Source organism: Martes martes (assembly GCF_963455335.1).
Source record: "Martes martes genome assembly, chromosome: 9".
Lineage (NCBI taxonomy): Eukaryota > Metazoa > Chordata > Mammalia > Carnivora > Mustelidae > Martes > Martes martes.
Window position 1 is genome coordinate 115,420,085 of NC_137896.1, and position 8,412 is coordinate 115,428,496.

The 8,412-nt window shown below is 42.4% G+C and overlaps 1 long non-coding RNA gene across 1 annotated transcript; it reads right to left on the reverse strand.

Moving 5' to 3' along the window:
• Window positions 1-244: 244 nt before the first annotated feature.
• Window positions 245-8,003, reverse strand: LOC308349724. The gene is made up of 4 exons (XR_013967482.1): window positions 7,873-8,003; window positions 7,531-7,613; window positions 3,433-3,601; window positions 245-613 (listed from the first exon to the last, which is right to left on the reverse strand). It is a non-coding gene; the product is annotated as an uncharacterized lncRNA (long non-coding RNA).
• Between the last annotated feature and the right edge of the window lie 409 nt (window positions 8,004-8,412).

The window sequence follows — 8,412 nt, forward strand, 5'->3', positions numbered from 1 at the left end:
GGCCTCCTGGGTGGCTCAGTCATTGGGTGTCTGCCTTTGGCTTGCGTCATGATCCCAGGGTCCTGGGATTGAGCCCTGCATCAGGCTCTCTGCTCCGGGGGAAGCCTGCTTCTCCCTCTCCCACTCCCCCTGCTTGTGTTCCCTCTCTTGCTGTCTCTCTCTCTCTCTCTCTCTTTAAAGAAAAGAAAAAAAAGAATATTTCTGTATTTTCACTCCATGCTTTAAAGTTTTGCTTTTTGTTTTTAGTTCTTTAATCTACAAAGAGTTGATCTAAGGGAGAAATCTAATTCTGTATTTTCCATATGGATAGTCATTTCTAGGATTCATTTATTAAATAGATTACCCTCTCCCCACGCACTGTAATATCATCTCTGCTTGGTATTGTTTCCAAACATGGGTGGGCCCATGACTAGGCTTTCCACTCTGTTCCAAGGTTTATCCTTTTGCCCAAACTCTGTTGTCTTCATTACGAAATATTTTGATAATAAATCTTGATATCTGGTAGGGCAAGTTCTTCCACGTTCTACTTTTTCAAAATTGTTTCTCAGTTATTCTTGGCCCTTTGCTCTTCCAAATCCATTTTGAGAAATCAATTTCTTCCAAATCAGATTGTCTAGTTCCAAACAAAACAAAACAAAACACCCTGTTAGGCTTCAAATAAAATTCTGTTGATGAATTTGACAACTTTATGATTTGGAATGTTCCTCTTCATATTCTTTTATATGGCATGTGCTTATGATTTCACAGCCCTCAGTAGACCCTCATTTCCTCCTCTGCTCCCCTCTCCAGCCCTTCTGACCTTGACTTTCAAACATTGCTTACTTCCTGTTTCTTATTGTGGCTTCAGTATCTTTACTTCCAATACTCGCCTCTTTCAAAGGTCTCCTAATTCTTCTTTTCAGCGTGCAACAGGTAAAACCCAGACACACAGTACAATAATAAGGGGGTAGAGGAGGGGTTCTCATAGTCCCCTTGGGGGCGATGTGACAGCATAATTACCTATGAAGGGGTGCACGGTAAATCCTTTCTGAGCTTCAGGAGGTAGCATGGGTAGTACTTAAGAGGCCAGACTGCTAAGCTTGAATCCTAGCTCTATCATTTACTGACTCTGATCTTGGGCAAATTACTTAGTACCTCTGTGCCTCAGTTGTCCCTTCTGTCACGTAGGAGTAAAAGTATTAATTATGTCATAATATCATTATGAGAAATAAACAAGTTAATGTATTTAAAGTACTTGGGACAATACCTCATATACTGTGTGTCATCTATTACTGTCATTACCAAGATAGGATTTCCCAAACACATTGGAAAAATATGACTAGATGGAATGTTCAAACTAGATGATGTCAGAGTAATTCATTAATCTTAACACAGAAGGAAGAAGTTGCTGGTTAGCATTGTATCTTCTCAGTAAGCAGAAGGGCACTATCTGCATAACTGAAGGTTTAATCATTAGTGATTCTCAGTGGTGTTAGTGTTAACTACGTCATAAATTTCATGGAATAAATGAGTTGAGGTTGGATGGTATCCAAGATAATCCAATCCAAGATAATCCAACCCAATTTCCCACCTCATACCTGAAACCACTATACAAAAGGAAGACTTTTATGAAAGATCAGAAAAGCGGGAATATTGAAAGGACATCAAACCTACTTAAAAATTAAAAAAGAGGAGATGGTAGAAAATCACATGAATCGATAAAGGTTCAAAGGTTGATCAGAGTGGCCATTAAAGAGAAGCCAAAAGTGAAATGGTGTTGTCTAAGAGCTGATAGCCTATGTAGAGGCGAGCCAGTCTTATCCAGAAAAATGTCTGTGCCTTGGAAACCAAGGGGGCCTTTTTCTATATTACCACCTATGTGGGCTATTTGAGGGGTTTGGAAGATGTCCTTCCCCCGCCCTGACACCAGGCTCCAGGGGACCTGACGTTTTCCACCACTGGTACCCATTTTGGGTTAAGACTTTTGGTACTCTATTGAAAGTATGTATTTCTTCTAATATGTATATAGAGAGAGCGCTCATGAGGAGTAAACCCATATCAGCTAGGAGACCCTTAGACTGAATTCCTTAACATAGGCCTAGCTGAGAGCAGGGTCATAAGGCACAAACGCAGTGAAGGAAGTTCTGCTGGGCAGAGAGGAAGGGAAAGGCTCAGAGTGTGGGGCCCTCTTACAAGCAGGGGAGACCAGAATGGGAACTCAATGAAACCAAAGAAGGGGAGGGTGAAGGGGGAGGAGTGAGGAAATACAGTACAAAGTTGTGGTTGAGCATGTGGGAGGGGAGAGCAAAGAGTGGGCAGAATCACCAGCCTAGAGCTGCTGCTCCATCTGGATGGAGGCTGGCTCTGGCTCCTGGAAGTCTCTTCCCAATGATCTGGAGAGACACAGACCTGTGGGGAGTCGTGGCCACTTCTAAGGAAGCAGGATTTAAATCTAGGACTCCACATCACCATGGGGTAATCTCCCTTCAGAACTCAGACCCAAGGGCTAGAGGTTCTTAGGTGCACTGTGATGTGTCCCTGATGAGAGTGGCACCTTGTTACACTTGATCCTACACACTTACAGAGCACTTGAACATCTCTTTTGCTGCTCTATACACCCTTACAAGCTGGACAAGGCAATGTCATCATCCCCACGTTATAAAAGAGAAAACCGAGGGTCAAAGAGTGGGACAACTTGCCATACGTCTCATAGCTGGATAGGAAAAAGTCAGGCCAGCTTCACCTTGGGATCCCTACCACTGCCAGAATAGAGCTTGAGACCAGAACCGGTTGTGGATATGGCAGTCACTATCTCAGAGCGTGGCTGGGGCAGGCTGGCTGTCCCAGGTGCTTATTCCCACAGGGTTGGATCTGCTAAAGGGGCTGCCCCCCAGATAGAGGTCATGCATCTCAGTGTGGGCACACATTATTGTCATGAAGCTTGGTTGCTGCCCTGGCCCAATAGCACATCATGCTCTGAATATATGGTCTCTCCACTCCTCCATTCTCTTCATTCATTCATTCATTCATTCATTTACCACCCAGTGGGCACTGATGCACTAGGAATACAAAAATCAGACTCTGTCATTGCCTTTCACAGTATGGGGGAGGGAGGCAGAACCTGAACAGACAAGGGCAACAGAAGGTTGACTCTTTTCAGAGAGGAAGGGTAGTGCAGTGATTAGGATCACAGACTTTGGAGCCAGAATGGGAAAATAAATTATGGAGCGTGGATATACTTAAAGACATAATGACAGAGATTTTCTTAGAAATAAAGAAAATATAAAAGTTTAGACTGATACGATATAGTGTTAAACAAGATAAATGAAAAATGAGATCATGCCTGGATATATTGTAGTGAAATTTAAGAACATTAATGACAGAGAGAAAATTCTCAAAACATCTATAAAGAAAAAAAGTAGATCAGCTAAAAAGGAAAAAGAATTGGAGTACCTGGATGGTTCAGGTGGTTGAGCATCTGACTCTTGACTTTGGCTCAGGTTGCGATATCGGGGTGGTGGGATCAAGCCCCAAGTGAGGCTCTCCGCTCAGTGCAGAGTCTGCTTGGGACTCTCTCTCCCTCTCCCTCTGCTCCACCCCCCACCAAAGTGAACAAATAAATCTGTAAAAAAAATAATAATAAAATAATAATAATAATAATAATAAATAAAAAGGAAAAAGAATCAGCATGACATGAAACCCCAATGACAGAACTGGACACAAGACAATGAAGTAATATTTTAAAGTGTTGATGGAAAAAGATTTCGAATCTAGAATTTTATATCCAGCTAAAATACCACTTAAATGTAAGTCAAATAAAAATAGTATTAGTTATAGAAGCCCTTTTTATTAGTTATATCAACCCCTTTTTCAAAAATTCTTGGAGCTAATTTTTTAGTGCAGGAAGGGAGCTAGAAGAAGTAGAGGAGGAGGAGGAGAGGAAGAAGAACAAGAAAGAGAAGAAGATGGAGGAGGAGGAGGAGAACAGGAAGGAAAAGAGAAGGGAGAAAGGGAGAAAGAGAGAAGGGAGGGCAGGAAGAAAACATATAGGTAAGGTCAAAAATCAGAGAAATGGACTGTAGCAACAAGAAGACATTAAACCAGCTAGTGTTTTGAAAAGATTATAAAATATACAAATACATGAAAAAATTAATGAGGGAAAGAAAGAGAAAATGTAAACATGGAATAAACACTGAAAAAAACCGCAAACACAACAGAAAACTTTAGACTGACAATATTATGAGAAATTGTAATTAGGAGACAATAAAATTGATGTAATTTTGGCAAAATGTGATTTCCAAAATTAGAATAAGAATAAATAGCACACAGAGTTGAAAGGACTCAGTTAAGAATTACAACACAAAGACCTCCCTCTTCCTGAAAAGCCCTGGGCACAGATGGTTTTACAGAAAAGTTCCACCCACTTCTAAGGAAGAGATAATCACATGAGATATATAAATTGTTCTAGAAAATAGAAATTGGTTTCTCTTTTGTTATAAGACTGGTGTAACCTTTATTACAAAGGCAGATAAGGATTATAAAAACAAACAAAAAAACTTCCAGACTATTTCATACTTGAATCTAGATATGAAAATTATAAATAAAATATTAGTCAACTGTATCCCACAATGTATTTAAAGAGTTATGACCAATTAAGTTTTATTCAAGAATACAGGAGACTTTAATGTGAGGAAAAAAACTATTAAGGTAGTTTTTATCATTAATGAACTAAAGAAGAAAAATTTCAGGCATTTTATGCATTTAAGGTATTTGATGAACACCCTTGAATTAAAAAAAAAAAAATCTCACAGAGCTAGAGTAAATGTATATTTTCTCAACTTGACAAAGGCTCCTTATTGAGTATCTATAGCAAATACGGTATATGGAGAAAGTTTAGATGCACCCCTGCCAGCCCAGGTGCCTGCTCTCACTGGTACGGACCAGCCCAGTACTGTAGGCTTAGCCACAGCCACATAATCAGAACAAAGAGGAACCAGAGGAAGGAAAGAGAATGATGACCACACTGAAAACAGAACATCATCAACAAATTATTAGTACTAATACAAAAGCTCAGCCTTTTGCTGAATAGTTTGCTGAATAAAGACAATATTATGAAGATTAATATCTTCCCTTTATATACATCAGCAATGGAAAGTAAGTTAGAACAGAAAATATTTTTAAAGTGTACAATTTGGGGGGCACGTGGATAAAGAAGATGTGACACACACACACACACACACACACACACACACACACACACACAGAGGAATATTACTCAGCCATGAGAAGGAAGGCCATCCTGCCATTTGTGACAAATGGATGGAACTTGGGCTCATTATGCTAAGTGAAACAAGTCAGAGAGGGAAGGACAAACACTGTTTGATACCACTTATACGCGAAATCTACCAAAGCTGACTCATGGAAATAGACTAATGGTGTTTACCAGGGGCTGGAGGGTGGGAGGAAATGGGTTAATGCTGGTCAAAGAGTATAAACTTCCAGTTACAAGATGAGTAAGCCCTGGGGGATCTGCAGCGTGGTGATTATAGTTAGTAATACTGTATCGTACACTTGGAAATTGCTAATAGAGTAAAACTTAAACGTTTTCCCCACAAAAAAAGAGAGGGCAATTATGCGATATGAGGGAGCATCTAGCTAGCCCTGTGGTGGTAATCACTTGGCAATATACAAGTGTATCAAATCAATACTCCTGTACCCCTTAAACTTATACAATGTTATTATGTCAATTATATCTCAATAAATCTGGGTGGGGGGGAACTTGAGTGTGCATAGAAATCACCTGGAGATCTTCTTAAAATGCAGGTTTAATTCAGTAGACCTAGATGCACCTGAAATTCTGCACATGCTTCTGACGTGCCCCTGAGTGATGGCAATGCTGCTGGTCCGGGAACCATGTCATGGGGAAAAATACCGTAGAGCTGCGCTGTCCAGCTGGCAACCATTAGCCACATATTTCAATTTTAAATTAATTAAACCTAAAATTTAACTCCTCTGTCACACAGGCCACATTGCAACTTCTTAATAGCCACATGTCACTAGTGGTTACCATACTGAACAGAATATTTCCATTATTATGGAACGTTCCATTGGGCACCACTGGTCTATCATTCAACTATCAGAATACATAAAACTTGTACAGAGGATCAAGACAAGAGGATCAAAGCAAGAGTGTCAATGGTTTACTGTTAGCCTTCTGAGGCATTAACTTGGACTTTTAGGTGATGACTGAGGACTGACCTAAAGTGACTGATTCTGAACATCACTGTTACTGCGTTGGACGTAGGAGTCGAAAGCATGTATAGTAAATAGGCAAGTCATACAAAATGAGCCAGGAAACACCTCCAAGGTGTTTTAGAATTAAAGTCCAGAGTAATACAAAACATATCAGAAGCCAATAAGAATATAATGCAAATGAAATCGGTACAAGCAGGAAGTTACATATTTCAGGATGGCTGGAGTGGGGAATGAGGAACGCTTATAAGTCACTAGGAATATAGCAGAAGGACCAGAGTTAGGGTTCATGAGTTGAAAACAACAATACTGAAAAAGAAACCCTTATTGAAAGCATCACAAACACAGTCCTGGTCAGAAAAGGTATCCGGCTTGAGCTTCCAAATGAATGAATGAATGAACTAATCACCCGATCAACCAAACTGGAGGAAGCACCGATTTGGGGGCTGAGAAGGAGTGTGGAGGAGTGGGAGTACAAACTGGGGTGATGGGAAGACGAAATGGAAGAAATTGAACCGGCCAGAGAAAGTCTTCGCACAGCTTGATGATAGTGATGCGTCATAGGTTAGGAACGATGACCTGACGTTTCCATACCAGAAATTTAAAAAGAGATTAAGGTCAGATGGAAAGGGATGGGAGATCTCTGTCGGTGGAAACATTAGGGCAGGGTGGTGTCTTTAGGGCCCTAAGACCAGATTCTGAGTTTGTTTTTAACCACCGTCGGACTTTAAGCAAATCAGTTAAACTGGCAACGTTTCTTCATCTTAAAAAATGGGGTTAAAGGTAAATCTGTCCTCCCTGCCTCTCAGGGTCGTCAGCTGATAAATAAAACCGTGAATGTGACCTGAAGTCGTGCTCCTGGGCAGAAGCAGGAAGGGCTATTCCTGGGTTTGGAGCTAAATGGCCTGGAGGGGACTCTGCCCTTGGTCCCTGGGGCAGAGGGAACTGGGTCACATCCCCGACCCTCACACTTCTCAGCTGCTGCCCAGAGAGGTTCAGGGCTTTCGTCTGAGGACAAAAGACCCCAAGGGGACAGAGAGCCCATTAGAGGCACACCACACTGGGACGGAGGGTCCTAAGCTCAGGGATGACCCCTACCAAAGACTGGGGGCAGTGGCATCCCCTTCTCCCTCTGCATATCCCCTCAAGGTCAGCTAGAGCCCCCTCCCCCAGCACAGGCATCATAAGGTCACCTTGTCACCAGCTCACATGTTAGTGGGGACGGTGTCAGGGGAGCAGCCCGTGAACTGACCTCAACTAACTTGTGAGTACACATTATGGTTTGCAAAGTGCTTTTACCTGATCATTCAGAAAGTCTTATGGTGGGGTTGTTACGATCTTTCTTCCCTCGCGGTGGGAGCAGGCAGACAGGAGAGATGACACTGGAAAGATGACAAGGCAGACAGATGGCCCAAGTTCTAGATCGTTTGTATTCAAATCCTGTGCCACTAAAGGCCTTCTGGGGGCGTCCTCCTACTTTCTGGGGGCAGCCACAGAGGGGAGAGTTTTTCCTTCCATGCTCTGGCTCTGATACACACTGCCTGAAACCAGCTTTTCTAGCAGTCCACACGGGCATTCCTGCTTTTTCTCTGGGTTCTCTCTCTGTGAAAAGGTCTTACTCTACTTACTCCCGGGGCCAACCTGGGTTTTCAAGGATGGAAGCATCGAGAATGGCAGGCTTCTGCCGCCTCCTGGTGACTCATGAGCATTGCCCTGGCAGCAAACCGATTGCTGAATTCCACCAAATCCACTTCTTTGAGATCATTTTCTTTCTGGAAGATAAATACTCTGGGGAGCTTTTCAGTTTTTTTACTGTGTCTGAACAGATTACAAATCATGATATCATACTATAAAAGCCTCAGATGCAAAGTCAGGAAACCTGGACTCAAACCACTTGTCTTTTGTGGGATATTGGGCAAATCTCTGAGCCTCAGTTTTCCTTGTTTGTAAAGTGGGAGTGCTGTCTCCACGCTGGAGGGGTTGTGAGGGTTGAGCCGTGGGACACACCTGAGGGTCCTAGAGTGGGGGTTGAGGAAAGTCCCAGTACCACCGGCTCATCGTCACTGCTCTGCGGGACCGTGGCCTCGCTCACATGCGCACTGAACTCAATTCAAGGATTTCAGAGACCTGTGGAATTGGAAGGCGTGAAAGGCAGGCCACAGTGTGGTTTTCGGAGGATCC